Raw genomic sequence first — 21,119 nt, 5'->3', positions numbered from 1 at the left:
ATGCTTTCCCTTCCTCTCTTATAGGTATTGCTTTTTTAAGATGGTCAAGTCTGGGGATCAACAACATTAAGATTTATATATTGGCAACACTTTTGCCTCTTTTCAGCAACTTTGTAATACATTTCTCGCTCCGTAAGCAACACTTTTTTAGATATCTACAGATTCTCAGTTTTGTTCGCAATGCTTTCCCTAGGTTTCCAGAATTACTGACTGATACAGTTTTAGATCTGATTTTGACACCACATCCAATTTAAAAAGAATCAATTACACCTACTTATAACCAAATTCTTCTTTTAGGCCCTAAGGCTCTGACTTTAATAAAGTCACTTGGGGAGGGGGATTTGGGTATGAGTCTGTCTGGGGGTAGCTGGACAGAGATCTTAAGTAGAGTTCATACGTATTGCATTTGTGCCAGACACAGCCTTATTCAATGCAAGCTGATACATCGTACTTATCATACCAAGGTCTGATTAGCAAAGATATATGATGGCATATCTGTGTTATGTGCAGTGTTGGGACTAACGCAAAGTAACGCGTTACTGTAACGGCGTTAGTTTCGCCGGTAACTAGTAATCTAACGTGTTATTTTTTTATATTCAGTAACTCAGTTACCGTTACTACATGATGCGTTACTGCGTTACTTTACGTTATTTTTAGTAGTATCGGCTAGAAACAGAAGCGCTGCGGTGTCTTTCTTCTGAATCTTCCTCTGTCACACGCCGGAGAGAAAAAAAGAGGCATGTGTGTGTGTCTGGGTGTGGGGAGGAGGGTGGTGGGGGGAGGGAAGGCGTGTCTTCGGTTCGGCACACACGTGATCCGCGGTTTGATATATGAAACAAAAAAAAAGGTGTCCGCACATTCAGTCCACACACAGCGTGGTCATGGCGAGCGGAGTAACGGAGGAGCTTGAACGCCCCGCGCCATTTAATCGGTGTGTTTATAGGTGCAGACTCCGTTGTGCAAAACGAGGCTTTTAAACACATGCTGAACGTGCTTGAGCCACGTTACGACATCCCGTCGCGCACCCACTTCAGCGATAAGATTTTGCCAGATCTTTATGAGCAGGAGAAGAAAAAAGTTGTGGATTAACTATTCCGAGCATCATCTGTTGCGCTCATGACAGAAGGGTGGACGTCCTGGGGAACTATGTGACGATAAGCGCTCACTTCATCACAGCAGACTGGCAGATGAGAAGACACGCCCCCTCTACGAGAGTCCCCTTGCGCAGGTACTGACACAAGCAGTGGAGGAATGGAGGATAAAAATATCCAAGTCACGTGACAATGCCAAAAATCAAATACTTGCAGTGAATGAGACAGGACTGGGACCACAGGTAGTGCATGTAATGAATTTGGCATCACATCTCAGTCAATAGGATGGAGTGCCTCCTTGGGAGGATCAGGAAGGAGGTTACCTACTTCCACCAAAGCACAACAGCTGCTCATGTGCTTAAGACAAAGCAAGAAATGCTAAAGCTGCCTACTCATAAAGCTCATACATGATGTCCCAACGAGGTGGAACTCCACTTATGATATGTTGGAGCAGCAGGCAGCTATATACCTGTACTCTGCATTGACCCACAACACCCTGCAGACAAATGTCAAAGACATCATCAACCTGTCTGATGATGTGAGAGTGGCAGAGGAGGTCCTCCAGGTGCTTCAACCCCTCAAAAGTGTTACATCTCTACTGAGCACTGAAACTTCACCATCTGTGTCAATGATCCTGCCACTGAAAACAAGGATTTTACAATCCATGACTCCAAGTGTGGAAGACAGCAGCATCACTCCAGATGTCAGGCTTTATTTCACTATCTATGTTTCAAGGAAGATGATGTGCCTTCTTATGTTGCACTTTCAGTTGTTTTTTTATTAATGGTCATTGGTCCAAGTTTAAAGAAAGGAGAAATGCCTTTTTATGTTGCACTGTTTTTCATTAATTATGTTAAAAGGAAAATAAAAATGCATGTCAAGTTGATCAACAGATTGTATTATTCTCCAGTGCAATAACAGTACTGAAATGAAGGCTAAAAGGGCATTAATGGGAGCTTTAAAAAAAAAAGAAGAAAAAAATATGTAACTAAATAGTTACTTTTCACAGTAACGCATTACTTTTTGGTGTAAGTAACTGAGTTAGTAACTGAGTTACTTTTGAAATTAAGTAACTAGTAATTGTAACTAGTTACTGGTTTTCAGTAACTAACCCAACACTGGTTATGTGATCGGTGTCAACAGGCTCCTGCTAATTTAATACTTTCCAAAATAACCCTGATTGAAACACAATTGAAATGTGGGTGGTTGATTAGCTTTTTGTGTGCTTATTGGTTGCTGTATATGTCTAAGACCATTCAGTAATGCAGCTACCTGTGGTTTTATGTGAATATCTGTATGTGATTTATTTTTACTTTATTTTTATTATTATCATTATTATTATTTTAATTTATTTAATTTATTTATTTTTATTTGTACTTGTTGGGTGGGGGCATTTGATGTATTTTTGACAACTCTTGTCAAATGTATGTGTCTAAAAAAATTAAGGGATGGACGAGCAGGGGACAAGTCGGAGGACTGGAGCCTCATAAAGGCATCCTCATCCCCCTGTAAAGCCTCCCCGCAGGTCGATCCTTCAAAGTCCTATAGGTGTGTGTGCTGTGAGTACAAAGAGCAAAGAGCCCACCCACAGCCCCCAGCCCATGCAGGAGGCATGCAAGAAAAAAAAAACATTCCGAAAAAAAAAGCAACAATATTATCTTTGCATATTTGTACTAAACGTGGGCTTGTGCCCACCTGTTGAGAATAGGGATGCAACGAACCGTCAACATTGTCAACAAGAATCAACAATAAAATTTGTTATGGACAAATTTATGTCGACAATATATCATGGCTCTTGTTTTTTCCGGACAGAAATGCACATGCTTGAGTCAGCGTGACCGGTGACCAGCCACAATAGGAAAACAAAAATACCTGCAGCCACTGGTAACAACACCGTGGGTGAAAACATGTAAAGTATGAAAACATTTCACTGTAATAAAGGCTTAATTTTCATGGCAGTACGTCTGTGATGCGGGAGCATTTAAAGCGTAGGCCTATCGGACATCTAAGGAATGCTCTCTGAGAGTCTTTCTTAACAAGCTATCTATAAACAGACAAACTTGTGTAAAAAAAAACGTTTTAACACATCATCATCATCCTCACATATACTCTTTTCTTTTTGAGGAAGCAAGATGCTAGTATGACTGCCTTTTATTTACATACAAATAATGTAGCAACTCAAAGCTAAACAACAAAACCGAAGGAGCTGGACATATTTTAAACGTTTTTGACCACACAATTGATGTACAGGAAAAGCTGACACAGCTCTGGCCTGTGCAAAATATGTTAAAAAAACACACAAAAAAAACCCACCTTAGAGCTGCCGCTTGCCGCAGAAGCTAACAACACCAATGGCTTCACTTCGTTGCCGAGCAACCATGAGCACAACAAGAAGCCGTCAACGGGGCAATAAACCGTTACCAGAAGTGGAACCAGACTTAAAAGAGTTAGTAAGAACTCTACAAAACCATACAAATAAGACACAAAGCAATGTCGACAATCTCCAGGAAAAGATGATTAGCGGTGTACAAAAAGATGTTGCAGACATCCAAGAACAGATTATCAAAACATATCGTAAAGACATGATGGGATTTAGAAGGTTCAGAGAAAAAAATAAGATTATCTGCAAAGACAACAAAGTATTAAAACAGGAGGTGGAGAAGCTGAAAGAGGAGAATGCAACATTGCGCCAACAGTCGAATGACAAACAGCAAGACAACACCCATTGGGACAACAGCAGTGTTGTGGAGAACATTAAAATGGAGATAGAAGTATTGCGGCAACGGTTGCAACTAAATAACACTAATTTGAAGACCTTCGGGGAGGAAATGGCTGCATTGAGGCAACAGCTCAATGCTGTGAATGATCGAGGGCTAGTTCTTTGTTTCTCTAGGTGGGTTTATTGTAGGCAGTTTTCATGAACGTCCACTCAGTGCGGCAACATCACACAAGAACAACAGTCACGTTTTTTGTCCTACCGTAAAGCAGGTCGTCTGCCGTAAACATCAATGTTGTGACACTCTCAAACAGGGCAACACTGCCATCTAGTGTACATGCATATGTGACATCTCCCTCCTTTTCAAGTTATATCAAATAACTGCAAAGTGTATCTTAACAGGTAATAATAGCTCAATTGAAATGAACAATATTACAATTGTGATGCCACATCATTGTCTAATACTTTCAAACCGCAAGTGGGCTATGTAACATTAAATTAAAATCTGTAAAAATAGGTCTTAGTTGCAAATAACTCAAAGTGTACTTCCTTTGTCGCAATAAAAAAAGGAAGCAATTACTCTTATCAAAATTTACAGAAGCTACATAACCATACTTGCCAACCCTCCCGTTTTTAGCGGGAGAATCCCGATATTCAGCACCTCTCCCGACAACCTCCCGACAGAGATTTTCTCCCGACAAACTCCCGCTATTCAGCCGGAGCTGGAGGCCACGCCCCCCCAAAAAAAAATCTGCCGCAGCTGCGATTGGACCTGACTAGCCTCCGGGTACAAGCACTGGAGTACCAATTGCTTGCCAGGGAAGATCTTCCCCAGGAAGCAAGGATTGACCGGTTTTGGGCCATGCTAGGGAGAGATGGAAGATTCCACACTCTCGTGCATTTGATGAAAGCACTTTTGTGCGTGCCACACAGCAATGCATCATCAGAGAGGGTGTTCAGCATGGTTAGAAAAATAGTGACAGAGAATAGAAAGAGGATGGACAATTCAACCCTTAACAAAGCATTGTACTTTCAAGTACAACAATGAGTGGATGAGTGTTGTGTGTGTGTGTGTATATGTGTAAATAAATGAACACTTTATTTATATGTATATATATATATATATATATATATATATATATATATATATATATATATATATATATATATATATATATATATATATAGCTAGAATTCACTGAAAGTCAAGTATTTATATATATATATATATATATATATATATATATATATGAAATACTTGAGTTGGTGAATTCTAGCTGTAAATATACTCTCCTCTTAACCACGCCCCCAACCACGCCCCCCCCCACCCCCAACCAAGGCGCCCCCCCACCTCCCGATTTTGGAGGTCTCAAGGTTGGCAAGTATGTACATAACTGTTACACAAATGTTCCGTAAAACATAACTCAATGTGCATTCTCAAAGTAAACAGATGATTGTGTCATCTCTCTTCTTCTTCTCCCCCCCCCAAAGGCCATAGGTGTTTTGTTTTTTTTCACCCCATTGTCCAATGTGAAACACCCAAAACACTTTTCTCTACAAGTCCAGTTTAGCGGCTGGCTTACTGACACGGCCAGACCTGGTCAAAACATGTCCTGGTGTTTGTGTTGGGGTTGCCAGCTCACTTGGATTTGGGCAGCTATCCTCTGTAATGGTGGCACACAGTGATTGAGAAATCATCCCACCACTCTCATTGGTGAGCACAGGTGGGGTAGTCTTTTCCGGCTCGGGGATTGGTTGTGCCCGAAGATGAAGTCTGTTACGCCGCAGCACTGCTCCTCCCTGTGTATTGACGACATAAGATCTCGGAGTAATACTTTCTTTTGAGACAACTGCTGGCGTCTTCCAAGATTTTTCGTTGTCAAGCTTGATGTAGACATTATCTCCCGGCTGTAGAGAAGGAAGATGTCTGGCGCCATGACGGCGATTGTAATAGAAGGCTTGTTTAGTCTTCTCTTTAGCATCCTTTTGCTTGACAGTCTTTCTGTTGGGCCATTTAGGTTGCAGATTTTTCTCGAGCGTAGGGAGAGTTGTTCGGATCTTCCTCCCCATCAGCAGTTCTGCTGGGCTAACTCCTGTGGTAGTGCAGGGAGTCGAACGATAGCACATGAGAGCTACCAGTGGATCGTCCTGTCTGCACTGCTCTTTCTGCATGTCCGTTTGCTTGAGGGTGGTGAGGACTAGACGTAATGTGTCTGAAGTCCAGTTGTCGTGCCAACTCCTGACAGGTCCTGCACGACTCTACAATGTTCTTAAGTCCGACAGAGAGTCCTGGCCACCACACCGACGTTTTGGCCCTTTCTCTGCACTTTGTGAGCCCTTGATGTCCATCGTGTATTTTCTGCAAAATATCTGCTCTTAATAACTTTGGAATAACAATTCTGTTTCCTCGTGTAACCAAGCCATCAGCTTCTGATAGTTCATTTTTCACTTTTAGAAAGTCTCTGGCACACGGTGGGACATTAGCAATGTGTTCTGGCCATCCTGACCTGATTAGTTTGATGACAGCCTGCAGCTGGCTGTCGGCCATTGTTGCTGTCCTGATGCTCTCCATTCTGGTTGGAGATGCTGGGATGCCCTGCATCACTGTGGCTACGTAGCACGCCACATCATCCTGAGTGTCAGTCTCTCCTTTTGTGTGCCTTTGTGGGCTACGAGACAGGGCATCTGCAACTACAAGAGTTTTCCCTGGCACATATTCTGCTACCGGTTTGTACCTCAGGAGTCTCATCAGTAACCGCTGACATCTTAAAGGAACATTGTCCAGACTTCTATTGTTGACAAGCGGTACTAATGGTTTGTGATCGGTCTCAAGCCTGAACTGATCCAAGCCGCAAACATACTTGTCAAATTTTTCACAGGCCCATACACCAGCCAGACACTCTTTCTCGATCTGGGCGTAACGTGTTTCGGCTTCAGTGAGACGTCTGGAGCAGTAGGCTACTGGCTTCCACTCCTCTCCGTAGAGTTGGAGCAGTACGCCCCCCAGGCCGTAACTACTGGCGTCGGCAGACACAGCTGTGGGCTTATCAACATCGTAGAAGGAAAGAACCGGTGCTGTGGTCAGCATCTCCTTAATGTTCTCAAATGCTGCCTGCTGTGTGTGGCTCCAGGTCCAGATGTTCTTGCTTTTCAAAAGCTCATATAATGGTTGACCTATTGTAGATAGGCTAGGAACATACCTCCCCAGGTAGTTCACCATGCCCAGAACTCTTTTAAGCTCCTGGACATTTCTTGGTGGGGCCAGCTGTCGAATGGCCTCAACTTTGTCAGGGTCGGGTCTGACCCCTGACTGATCGATGAGGTGTCCCAAAAAACGTTGTTGGCTTTGTCTGAGGGAGCATTTGTCTTTATTAAGCTTCAGGCCTGCTGATTCAACACGTTGAAGTACCTTTTCTGTAACGACCTGGTCGCATCGTGGTGCGAGGTGTTCTCCCAGGAATGCAGACGGCTTCGGACACAGCGTGCAGGTAGGAAAATTATTTATTTCAGCAAATAAATCAGACAGGAAAAAAACAAAAACGTGCTCATAGCACGGAAGAAAAAAAACAAAGCGACTAGCGTGGGAGCTAGCAAGCAAAATAGCATAGCCTGAAAGCTAGCAGGGATCTAAGTGGTCGTTAGCTGTTGCGTAAAAGCAAATTAGCAAGCCAGGCCGAGTGAGGCCCGGGAAAAGACTAAATAGCCCTCTGATTAGCGCTCGGGCCACAGGTGCGCGTCCCGAACGCTAACAGAGGCAGGTGAGCACAATCTGCCGTCATGGCAACAGAAACAAAAACAAGGTGCTGAAAACACATGTGACACTAAAAAGTAAACAAACTGTGATCCGAGCAGCAGATCCTAACAGTACCCCCCCCTAAAAGGACAGATTCCAGATGTCCCTTGAAAACAAAAAAACAACTGGAACCCAAAAAAAACAAGCAATAGTTCACGAGTCAAGGGCGGGCGGAGGGAGGACTTGGTGGTGGGTCGCCAGGCCACGTGTCCCCGAATCCACCGGGGAAGGGTCAGGTGGCGGCGGCGAATGGAACGCCGCCGCCGCTGGCGAGGCGGGCGACCACGGAAAGGCCACATTCGTGGCCGCCGAGAAGGTGGGCGTGAGTGGCGCCAGAAGTTCAGCAGCCTCTGAGTCCTGCAACAAAGTCTTGGATGTCGCTGCTGTTTGCGCCACTGGCGTCCCTTCACTGACCTCGAGGGCTGCATGCGGGGACCTGCTTTCCGCTTGCGCAGCCGGACCACTCGAGGTCGCAGAGACGACGATAAGGGCGAGGAAGGTGGCGGCGCCCTGGGAAGGCCCACCGGAGACGAGGAGAGAGCAAATGTCGCCGTGGCAGCAGGAAGAGTCACCGTCGCCGTGGAAGCAGGAGGCGGCGTCGTCGTCGTTGCTGTGGCAGCCGGAGCAGGAGGTGGCGTCGTCGTCGCTGTCGTGGCAGCCGGAGTCGCTGTCGTGGCAGCCGGAGTCGCTGTCGTGGCAGCCGGAGTCGCTGTCGTGGCAGCCGGTGCTGGTGCGAGAACCAGTCGTGGTACAGGTGCTGGTGCGAGAACCAGCCGTGGTGCAGGTACTGGTGTGAGAACCAGTCGTGGTGCAGGTACTGGTGCGAGAACCAGTCGTGGTGCAGGTACTGGTGCGAGAACCAGTCATGGTGCAGGTACTGGTGTGGCAACCAGCCGTGGTGCAGGTACTGGTGCGAGAACCAGTCGTGGTGCAGGTACTGGTGCGAGAACCAGCCGAGGTGCAGGTACTGGTTGCGGCTTAGCACGCCGAAGGACTGGTGGCGGTGGCCGGGCAGGAGGTTGCGGCTTAACACGCTGAAAAACTGGTGGCGGTGGCCGGGCAGGAGGTTGCGGCTTAGCACGCCGAAAAACTGGTGGCGGTGGCCGGGCAGGAGGTTGCGGCTTAGCAGAGCGTCGTTGTGCCACCCCACTAGCACAGCTCCCAGCACTAGCCCCCTCCTCAAGAAGCGGATACCAGACGCGCTCCTTGCGGTTTGGAACCGTCTTCAAGGGTGGGTGGAGGGAGGTCAGGAGGGGGGTATACTCCTCCCCTTTAAAATGTCCAAAATGTCTATTCTCACCCCCCACTTGAGATTGGGTGGGAGCACAAGGGAAAAAAGTCTGTGTAGTGGGCGGGGCAATAGACACTGGGGGTGGAAATTGAGTCCTGGAGGACATTGACAAACCTGGTGAGCGGGTTTGTAAAAAAATGTCCTGATAATGTTTTATTTTAGAATTAAAGTCCTTAGGAAGTGGCTGACAAAAAGGAGTAGAAGATGGACAAAAATAATCTTGAATTATGACGTCATCAGAAAAGGACGGGGGCGCGTCTTCAGAAAGCGCGTCATTAGGGGGCGTCAACGGAATGACGTCATTGTCGCTGCTGTCCAGGTGACTGACAGCCCAGTCGGAAAAGTGTTTGGCGAAGTGATCGATAGGGTTGCCAAACATCTGAGGGGAAGCTTGGGCAGCATGTAGCGCGCTTCGGTCCGGGGGAGGAGCTTGCGGGAGCGGCGCGTCTTGACGGCGACGGAAGGACCTTCTGGCCGGCTTCCGTCTTTGCCGGCGCGCCCGGTACTGCGGTGTAGCGGCGATGTCTTCCGACCAGAGGGAGTCGATGGGGACAAGAGAGCCTCCAGCACCCCACATGAGATTCGACCTCTCCTCCGTCGAATAGCGAAGCGTCTCGGCTTCCATCGCTCGCAACACATCCCACGTACCTTCGGCCATCTCCTCCATCATGCTCGCTGCGGGAGAACCTTTTCTTGCTGGCTTCCTACTGTAACGACCTGGTCGCATCGTGGTGCGAGGTGTTCTCCCAGGAATGCAGACGGCTTCGGACACAGCGTGCAGGTAGGAAAATGATTTATTTCAGCAAATAACAAGGTGCTGAAAACACACGTGACACTAAAAAGTAAACAAACTGTGATCCGAGCAGCGGATCCTAACATTTTCAAGTCTAATGTCATGCTGTTCCATCGGAGTCCCATAGACCAGGATGTCGTCCATAAAAACTTTAACACCTTCCAGCCCTTGCAGCGTCTCCAGCATTTTTCTCTGGAAGATTTCCGGTGCACTTGTGATCCCGAATGGTAATCTCTTAAAACAGTATCTGCCAAACGGTGTAATAAAAGTTGTTAGCTTGCAGCTGTCTGAGTGCAGCGGGATCTGCCAGAACCCACTTGCAGCATCAAGAGAGGAGAACACCGTTGCTCCACTGAGCTTGGCCGTGATCTCATCCGAGGTAGGTAAAATATAACGCTCTCTTTTGACTGAATCGTTAAGCCGTTTCAAGTCCACACATATCCTGGCTTTGCCAGTGTTCTTCTTCAGAACAGGTACCATTGGTGCACACCATTCAGTTGGCTGTGTTACTGGCTCTATGATGCCGTTATACTCCATCCTGTGTAGTTCATCTTTGACTTTTTGTAAAATTGGGAAGGGCACACGTCGTGCGGAATGAACGGCATACGGTTGGGCACCATCTTTCAGCTGTATTCTAACTGGTTCAGTGTTTAGTGTGCCATGCTCACCGTAAGCTTGCTGATGTCCTGTGGTGGTGTGGTGGTGTGTGTCACTTCGTCGACTCGTCGCACCAAGTTCATTCTTACTGAAAGGGACCGGCTGAGTAGATTGTTGACACTACTGCCGCACACTACGTATGCTTTTAAGGGGTAATCCTTCCCTTTGTAGCTAACTGTTGCTTTAAATCGGCCCAGACACAACAGTTCACCTCCCGGGCTGTCCAGAGGAATGTCAGCAGGTTCCAGTGCTCTCAGTGGGGTGAGTGTGTGAAACGCATCCTCACTTAATACACTGACATCAGCTCCTGTGTCAATTTTAAATTCCATTGGGATGGAATCCACCTGTAGTTGAACAGTCCACTGTTCTTTCTCATCTCCACAGCACACTGAACCTAAGAAATAGGATGTCTGTTCAACATGCCCACTTTCTGTGACTTCATTCACTGAATTGTTGCTGTTGCAACACAATCTGGCCCAATGTCCGATTTTATGGCAGTTATGGCAAGTAGCTTTTCTTGCAGGGCATTTTCCCTCTCTGCCATGCTCAGCTTTCCCGCATTTTCCACATTTATTTTCATTCCCCCATTTTCTGTCTTTTGTCTTGCCTTGTTGTTTCCAAAAAACGTGACTGTTGTTGTTGTGTGATGTTGTTGTTTGTAACGCACCTCCTGTACTGATCCCATCTTGTCTCCCTGCAGGTTTACTTGTGCCGCAACCTCCTCTGACTGCCTGACGGTCTGTATTGTCTGTGCGAGCGTTAGGTCCGCCATTAGCTGTAGCCTGCGTGAGAGCTCCTTGTCAATTATCCCGACAACAATACGGTCGCGGATATTTTCATCCCGGCAGGCACCGAACTCACAGTGCTCTGACAGATCGTACAGGGATCTGATAAAACACTCTGCCTTCTCCCCAGGCCGCTGGACACGCTGGTGAAAACATGCTCTCTCATGGATAATATTCCTCCTCGGGAAAAAATACTCGTCGAACTTTTTCACCACGCGGTCAAAGTTGTTTCTATGTCCGTCTTCGGCAAAGGTGAACGATTTTCTGCTACGTTGCCCATTGCATAAATCAGGCAGCTCACCTGCACGTCACCATCCTCATTGTTGAGTTTCGTCGCGAGTCTGTATCGCTCAAAGCGCTGTCTCCAGTCGAGCCATTCCGTCGGCTTGTCAAAGGCAAAACTTGCTGGGGGATTAAACTTCGCCATGTCGTCTATTTCCGTCTTAAATTGAACTTCGTGACTCACGGACCACTTCTGACACCATGTGAATGATCGAGGGCTAGTTCTTTGTTTCTCTAGGTGGGTTTATTGTAGGCAGTTTTCATGAACGTCCACTCAGTGCGGCAACATCACACAACAACAACAGTCACGTTTTTTGTCCTACCGTAAAGCAGGTCGTCTGCCGTAAACATCAATGTTGTGACACTCTCAAACAGGGCAACACTGCCATCTAGTGTACATGCATATGTGACAAATGCCAGACAACAACAAGATATCACCAATCTGGGGAATATCAGTGTTTTGGAAAACATCAAAGAGGAAGTGAATCAGTTTACACAACAGAATTACATCATCATTGCAGGGCTACACATCAATCCTTGATCCTATGCAAGAGCAGTTGACAAGACACAGTTGAGGAGAACCAGATGACATGGACGCTGCTTCAACAAAGCAACAAGTGGTCAACTTTCTGCAATCAAAGGGAATTGAGGTCGATATTAACACCATTGAAATGTGCATTTCACTGAATAGAAGAAGCAACAACACCGCCAGTCATCATCATTAAGCTTGCAACAGGAAATCCAAAATGGCATTGCTGACACAGGGAAAAAAGCTGAAGGGCACAGATGTATACATGAACGAGCACCTCACTAAACGCAATGCTGAAACTGCAGAGAAAGCACGCGATTTGAGGAAATGGGGGAAAATTCAAGGAACTTGAAGTACCAACTGCAAAATCTACAAAAATCTAAATAGAGGTCCTCAAGCAAGAATACTAGTCGTCAAAGACATCACGGATCTGGACGAATATCAGAACTCCCAGTAACAACAACAACAATGGAGTCTGACGGAAAACAAACATTGACATTCAACTACAAAATTACAATGCTCTGAGGGATTATTAAACAGGTAGATCTTTACATAGGTGCACAATTATCTACACTTACAGACATTTATAGAGCAACACAAATGATTGGTGAACAGGAATATATGGAACTGAAAACCTTCAGCAGCGTAGAACACAATATTCCGGAATTAGATAAGGATATAGATCCAGATACAATTTTTTCTTTCATACCAGGAATAATTGTTTTTATTATACAGACGAACAATAGAACGGAAACATTAAAATCGACAACAAACTGTCAATTGTTCATTTAAACAGCAGAAGTTCGTATACAAACTACAACAACCATCCATTTTCTTTTGCTTATCTGAGGTCGGGTCGCGGGGGCAGCAGCCTAAGCAGGCAACCCCAGACTTCCCTCTCCGCAGCCACTTCGTCCAGCTCCTCGGGGGATCCCAAGGCGTTCCCAGGCCAGCCGGGAGACATAGTCTTCCTAACGTGTCCTGGGTCTTCCCCGTGGCCTCCTCCCGGTCGGACGTGCCCTAAGGCGTCTGGGTGGCATCATGACCAGATGGCCGAACCACCTCATCTGGCTCCTCTCGATGTGGAGGAGCAGCGGCTTTACTTTGAGCTCCTACCGGATGACAGAGCTTCTCATCCTATCTCTAAGGGAGAGCCCCGCCACCCGACGGAGGAAACAAATTTCGGCCGTTTGTACCCGTGATCTTGCCCTTTCGGTCATAACCTAAATCTCATGACCACAGGTGAGGATGGGAACGTAGATTGACAGGTAAATTAACAGTTTTGCCTTCCGGCTCAGCTCCTTCTTCAGGAAACAACAACAACGTGAAGCATTTTTTGGAACAATTCAACAAACCCTTCAAAGTTAACGCTATCTCAGAAACATGGATTGATGCTAAAAAAGGAATGGATTTTGACCTGGAAGGATATAAATTAACTTATATCAACAGAACCAACAAGAACGGAGGGGGAGTAGCTGTGTACGTGATAAAGAATTTAAACAACAAATTGTTAAAAATATGCCATTAGCTATTGATAACATCTTAGAATGTATAACCATACATACAAAACGTACTTATCAGTTGTATAGATCACTTAAATCAAACATTTATATGTTTGAGAACTGGATTAAGGCAACTTTTACTGAAATTAGTCAAAAAATAATTTTCTTATGTGGAGACTTCAACATTGACCTCTTGAACCCAAACAAACACAATTTAATAGATTAATTTATTGACACAATGTATAGCCTGAGTTTATATCCTAAAATCACAAGGCCAAGCAGGATCTCAGGACACAGCGCCACACTTATTGATAATATTTTTACTAATGATTTTGATAATAATACCACAAGTGGTCTGCTAATATCCGACATCAGTGATCATCTGCCAGTTTTCATAATCTATGACCGAAACTACAAGAGGAAATTTGATGACAAAAAGACGTTTCGAAGAATATGTACAGAACAAAGTATGACAGCTTTCAAAATTATCTGAGAAATCAAAGTTAGGACAATGTATACAGTGAAAATGATGTAGATGATGCGTGTGGCGACTTGTCCAGGGTGTACCCCGCCTTCCGCCCGAAGCAGCTGAGATAACTGCGACCCCGAACTGGGACAAGCGGTAGACAATGGATGGATGGATGGAGATTAGAGATGTCCGATAATGGCTTTTTTGCCGATATCCGATATTCCGATATTGTCCAACTCTTAATTACTGATTCCGATGTCAACCGATATACATATATATATATATATATATATATATATATATATATATATATATATATATATATATATATATATATATATATATATATATATATATATATATATATATATATATATATATATATATATATATATATATATATATATATATATATATATATATATATATACAGTTGTGGAATTAACACATTATTATGGCTTATTCTGTTGTGATGCCCCGCTGTATGCATTAAACAATGTAACAAGGTTTTCCAAAATGAATCAACTCAAGTTATGGAAAAAAGGGCCAACATGGCACTGCCATATTTATTATTGAAGTCACAAAGTGCTTTTTTTTTTAACATGCCTCAAAACAGCAGCTTGGAATTTGGGACATGCTCTCCCTGAGATAATCCTGATACCCACTACAACTATGGGAAATACTATGACTTTCACAAAGTGCTTTTTTTTTTTTTAAATATGCCTCAAAACAACAGCTACAAAAACAATGAAGACACACAGCTTCAGTCCAGAGTTTACTAAAGTAATAAAGTACACAATAACATAGTCCTTCTTTAGTGCAAGGCTGCCTGGCATACTGTATAACAGGAAATTATAAACTGGGCTTAATTTGCCCTGCTCTAACGTATTTATATGAGTAACACAAATGTGCTGCAAGCTAGTGGTAAGTGCTTAAAGTGGCCTAGCAGTCAGCCAGAGCTTCTGAAATGCTGCGTTGAGACATGGCACCTCCGTTCACTGCAAGCTGCAAAGTGTGCGCCATCCAAACTCCACCGTAGCCTTTGCCATACTGCGTGCGTTGTCCCTGACCACAACGTGGGTTTTCGCCCTGGGGTGGTTTTTGTTGTATTTTTGTTTTTTCTCGGCGCAGTCTATAAGCGACAACTGTGTGGTACTACTTTTTTTCGATGTTTGCTTTTCATTCATCTTCCGCTTGTATTCATCGTGTATCTCCTTAGGATTCTTGAAGAGATGGGAGATCAAATTGCTCATATTACAGGAAGACGTCTTGGTTCCTCCTCGCATAACCAACTTGTTGCAGTCATTGCAAATTGCCAGTTTTTTATCAGTCAGAGACACTTTAAAAAAATCCCAAACCATAGACACGGTGTCGTTAGTCAGTCACCGAGCGAGCTCGCTTGTTAGCCGCGAGCTCGCTTGTTAGCCACGGCTACAGCACCGGCAACAACACACTCTTGTTGTTATTATACTGCGCTCGCGGTGGTTTGAAGAGGTCATCAAGCGTCGCCAGTAAACCTCTCATGCTGCAGTCGTCAACTCCTGTGTTGTGTGTGGGAGAGGGGAGAGGGGACTGCTGCTGACTGGGAGACGCATCTGCTTTGTACTTCTTCTTACGTCTGTGTACCGCTCCGTACAGCGGCGTTTTAAAAAGTCATTAATTTTACTTTTTGAAACCGATACCGATAATTTCCCATATTACATTTTAAAGCATTTATCGACCGATAATATCGGCCTGCCGATATTATCGGACATCTCTAATGGTGGAGATGCTTTATGACAAATACTGTCCATTGAAACAACTTAGTAAGAAGCAGCAAAAAAAAACAATCAACCATGGATGACAGAAGGACTGAAAAATGCTTGCAACAAAAATAATACATTATATAGAACATTTATAACACAAAGATCTACAAAAGCAAAAAACAGGTACAAAACGTATAAGAACAAGCTACCTGGCATAGTACGAACACGAAGGAAAGAATATTACAGTCAAATATTGAACCGAAACAATCAATCTTTACATAAATGACATTTGTAAAGTTACGAAGGACTTGAAGTTAGTATCATTTGCAGATGATACAACTGTGTTTAGTTCAGGAGAGAACACACAGAAGCTAATGCAAATAATAACAGAAGAAATGCACAAATTAAAAAGATGGTTTGACAAAAACAGACTATCTTTAATCTCAGTAAAACTAAAATAATGTTATTTGGTGACAGTAGAAGGGAAAGTCAAACACAAATACAAATAGACGGAGTAGACATTGAAAGGGTAAAAGAAAACACATTTTTGGGTGTAATAAGAGATGATAAAATTAACTGGAAACCTAATGTAAAAAATATACAACATAAAGTAGCAAGGATTAAATTAGCTTTTCGGACGTGCTGTAATGAAACAATGGAGAGCATTCATACTGTGTTGGCCCTGCGACTTGTCCAGGGTGTACCCCACCTTCCGCCCGAATGCAGCTGAAATAGGCTCCAGTACCACCCGCGAACCCGATAGGGACAAGCGGTAGTGATTGCTTTATAAAAACAACTATATCACCCCACACAGCAAAAACACTCCGCGGCGGATCCCCCGCGCAGGTATCGCGCTTTCCGGAACGGAACCGCGAAACGGACCAGCATCGGCGTCCATTTGCACTCAGGAACGTATCCGCCACGGCGGCAGGTAGCGGATCCGCCGTGGCGGCGCGCTGAATGCGCCCCGCACCCATGATCAAAGCCTTATTTCCGCGGCGGGTGCGCCGTGACGGCGCACTGCATCCGCTCCGCACCCAAGATCAAAGCCTAACCTCCCGCCGCGGAACAGCAACGGACTCATAAAAACCCTGGCTCATCTGGCCGTTTTGGACCCCTTTATCTTATTTTCAAAATCCCTTCTGTTCTTGCTGTAGGATAAAATAGGAAACTAAATTCACTAAGCCCTACTACAGCAATATAGGCTTACATATGCATTGCCTTGTATTTTTAAACTAACAATATTGTCAATAGGCAGAAACAGAAAATGGTCAATTCACTCTATAAAGTAAATATATATAATATATATTTAAAAAGTAAATAAACATATTTAATCTATTAGGCTACAACTTCAAGGAAACGCTGCTCCATGCACAGCTAACATATCAGAAAATGAATAACTGGTGAATGACAAGAAGTCTAAGAAAAGGTTGTTTATTTATACATATACATCTCTATTCCTCCTGAGGAGGTGGAAGCGGGACTCGTCTCCTCGTTGCCCGATCCCCCGCCAAGTTGAACCACCTGATGGCGTGTTTGGTGACCTCAGCGTCCGTGGCTGACCTTGTCAACACATTTTTACTCACAGCACCTGTAATCAAACAAGATTACAAGACAGATACGTTTATGTTTATGGTAGGAAGCATCCAAAGCCAAGTATGCTTACACAATACAAAATATGTGATAGGTATTAAGGAGATTACATTTGAAAAAAAAAGCATGACTTAAAGTTACTGGAGGTGGTTAAAATAAGGTGCGTAAACTATGAATTTGTGATCAGGGTATAGGTGTGCAAGACATCCAAAATGTTTAAACAATATCGTTATTTGGTTCCTTGATCAGAGTACTTGTTTGGCTCTGTTGGATGAAGGCGGCGGGGGGTTGGGGGTGGGGGGCATAAATAAATATCCATAACCCAACTTTGGGAGGTTGACATTGTTTTCTTATTATATTTGTACTATCATTCTATGTTTGTATTCGTGTAGGCCAGGGGTGTCCAAAGTGCGGCCCGGGGGCCATTTGCGGCCTGCAGGTCATTTTTTAATGGCCCCAGGGCACATTTTTAAAAAATATGATGGAAATAAATAAAAAACATTAAAAGTGGTATTTAAAGAGCAAACAGGTGAAATGTAACAAGAAAATGTAGCAATGTTTACTCTATTCACACAAAGCTGCCATGTAGGCTGTTTCTTTCTTTAAAAAATAATAATGAATCAAAATCAATGTCATTATGAATTATTGACCTATTCAAGGCTTAAGAAGTTTACCTTCGCAATCAGCTGGTCTTGGTTGTGCTTAATAGTTTCCAGTAGGCTAAGGATGTGGATTACCTCAGGCGCTGTTGACAAACAGCAGTATAAAATTAACATGTTTCAGTGTTTATCCTCATTACTCATAATCCTGACATTAGCTATTGACCTTAGTTAATGACAAAAGTTATTGACAAAGTTTGAAGAAAATATGTGATTGCTTGTGAATTTGAATTTTTTCCAAAATTTGTGGCACAGAATGACCATCCGGTATTTGTCAGTTATTGCTCACCAGAGCAGAAAATGTTTTCGGCCATTCTTCCCCCTCGCCATGTTGGCCTGTAGGCCAGGCTGGATCCAGGCTCCTCTGTCTGCCACATGTTGAGGGCTGCTGGTGAGGGGGGTGGAGGGAGTCGAGGAGGGACTGCCGTTCCTAGTTAAGTGGGCATTGTGAGAGAGCCATCAGTTAACCATGACTGGTAATACCCAAGGGGCCTATCTATACACTAATATTTCAGAGATCAGTCCCTACATTGTGTAACTCTCTGCATGTTTAATGCAGGTGCTGGTGAAGGCATATGAATGCGTCCTTCCCCATGGTGAGGTGCTAAGGGAGATAAATTGGTATTAAATGGTTGAGATCTGTTAACCATGGTTACTGGATGCTGAGATATTATTTTGGAGATCAGTCTTTACCTAGAAAGTTATCTCCAGTTGAGGAGTCGAGTTGACAAGTACTCATGACTCTTGCTGGCACTCGGCGAGACGGTGGAGCTGGGAGAAGGGATACAAGGAGAGGGGAATATCTTTAGCACTAAGAATGTTAACCATATCTTTAATATTAATGTGGTGGTTTTGTTGTTTTCGATGTTAAGAGATTATTCCTTACTCTGCCTGTGCAATTGGCTTGCCAACCCCAGAGATGTGAGGTCACTATTTCCCGGGTCTTCTTTGCTATCATCTGAGTCCCCGAGACGATGGCTGTTGGGTAACCATATCATTAGGATTATTGCGATACCAAAATTGCCAAATATACATATAGTACAAGCATCTCTGGTCTATTTTTGAATGCCACCGGAAATAACCTTCCTATTACTGTAGAAACATGACAAAAACAAGACGGAACACACTTACACTGGCTTCCTGATCCTTTTTTCTGGCAGCTCCTCATTCTCTGCCTCAGATTGCAGGTCTGAGGTAGTGCATCCCTTTCCATATTGTTGCATTATTTTTAATGCGTCTTTGTAGTTGTCTAAAATTGAATATGTTAAAATGAACATGAGTTTCAAATTAGCTGTAGAGCTGAACATAATATTATTATTATTGATGATGATAAATCAGGTCTCTCTCTTACAAGAGACCTGGTCAGAACATAGACACAATAGGTTATTCCAAGCATAAAGAGAAGCAACTATGACGTTATTTTTAAACAAGAAGATTATGAATTTGCATACCACAAGTTCGGACAACAGAAACGTCAAATCTTGGCCAGTTTGGCTCATGCTGCTCCTCATTTAAAGCGGCCCTTTCAATTCTGTCGGTGTTTTTATAGCTGGGCCAGAAAATCATCCTATCATCATACCATCCACTTGGGACAACCGCAATGTCCCTGTTCATTATAACTTTAATCAGATGAAAAGGCACCCTTAATGTAGAAAGAAAGAAAAGGGGTATTTATTCATCGTCAAAGGAACAATGTGGACAAAAGCATGCACAGGTGTTTGTGTATACAAATAAGCAAGTAAGATGAGCTGAGATTTTACCTGAATGGTGCCCCAAGGTGGTAAGAACTATAAGAAAGGTAAAAGTACAGGTCATAATAGTCAGAACTTCAGCTCAATCGTAAAGTAGGGTTTGAAATTATGGGTGTAGTGTATACAGAGATCAGTCCCTACCTTGTGTAACTCTCTGCATGTTTAATGCATGTGCTGGTGAAGGCATATGAATACATCCTTCCCCATGGTGAGGTGCTAAGGGAGATAAATTGGTATTCAATGGTTGAGATCTGTTAACCATGGTTACTGGATGCTGAGATATTATTTTGGAGATCAGTCTTTAACTAGAAAGTTATCTCCAGTTGAGGAGTCGATTTGACAAGTACTCATGACTCTTGCTGGCACTCGGCGAGACGGTGGAGCTGGGAGAAGGGATACAAGGAGAGGGGAATATCTTTAGCACTAAGAATGTTAACCATATCTTTAATATTAATGTGGTGGTTTCGTCTACAACGCTAAATATATCCTGTGGTGTACCTCAGGGATCAATATAGGACCTAAATTATTCAATGTGTAGATAAATGACATTTGTAAAGTTACAAAAGATTTAAAGTTAGTATTAGTTGCGGATGATACAACAGCGTTTTGTTCAGGAGAGAACACACAGAAGATAATACAAATAATAACAGAAGAAATTAACAAATTAAAAAGATGGTTTGACAAAAACAGACTATCTTTGAATCTCAGTAAAACTAAAATAATGCTATTTGGTAACAGTAGAAAAGAAAGTCAAACACAAATACAAATAGACGGAATAGAAATTGAAAGAGTAAATGAAACCAAATTTCTAGGTATAATGATTGATGATAAATTGAACTGGAAATCTCAAGTAAAAAATATACAACATAAAGTAGCAAGAAACACGTCAATAATGAATAAAGCAAAACATGTTCTAGACAAAAAAATCACCTCATATTCTCTACTGTTCACTAGTGTTACATATCTGAGTTATTGTGTAGAAATATGGGGAAATAATTACAAAAGTACACTTCATTCATTAACGGTGTTACAAAAAAGATTAGTTAGAATAATATATAATGTTGGATATAGAGAACACACAAATCCTTTATTTATTGAATCAAAGATACTGAAATTCCACGACATAGTGAATTTGCAAACAGCTAAAATGATAAACAAAGCAAACTATAACCTGCTACCCAAGAATATACAACAATTCTTCTCAAAAAAAGAGGAGAAAAATAATCTTAGAGAGAAATGTAATTTAAAACATTTGTACGCACGTACAACACTTAAGACCTTCAGTATATCAGTATGTGGAATTCAATTATGGAATGCATTAAGCAAAGCAATCAAACAATGTACTAATATGATCAATTATTTATGCTTGCATGTGGAAATAATAATAATAATAGTAAATAAAATAATAATAATAAAAAAAGGTAAATAAAGCATAAAATAGTCTCTAATAAATTAATTAAATA

At 43.2% G+C, this 21,119-nt stretch overlaps 1 protein-coding gene and 1 long non-coding RNA gene across 4 annotated transcripts in view; both read right to left on the bottom strand.

Annotated features, from left to right (window-relative positions):
• The window catches only part of mark4a (MAP/microtubule affinity-regulating kinase 4a), a 116,567-nt gene that overhangs the window by 68,348 nt on the left and 27,100 nt on the right, over positions 1-21,119 (bottom strand). The window lies entirely within an intron of this gene.
• Positions 17,092-19,864, bottom strand: LOC133649768 (uncharacterized). Of its 2 annotated transcripts, XR_009826142.1 has the most exons (10): positions 19,798-19,842; positions 19,666-19,692; positions 19,357-19,547; positions 19,037-19,154; positions 18,792-18,883; positions 18,599-18,676; positions 18,435-18,509; positions 18,195-18,335; positions 17,921-17,991; positions 17,092-17,244 (listed from the first exon to the last, which is right to left on the bottom strand). It is a non-coding gene; the product is annotated as an uncharacterized LOC133649768 (long non-coding RNA). The 2 variants fall into 2 exon arrangements; XR_009826141.1 differs by having other exon boundaries at positions 19,666-19,864.

The sequence above is a fragment of the Entelurus aequoreus genome, linkage group LG05, assembly GCF_033978785.1.
Source record: "Entelurus aequoreus isolate RoL-2023_Sb linkage group LG05, RoL_Eaeq_v1.1, whole genome shotgun sequence".
NCBI classification, from domain to species: Eukaryota; Metazoa; Chordata; class Actinopteri; order Syngnathiformes; family Syngnathidae; genus Entelurus; species Entelurus aequoreus.
Note: the sequence above shows the minus strand (reverse complement) of the source record. Positions and strands in the feature narration are given on the sequence as shown.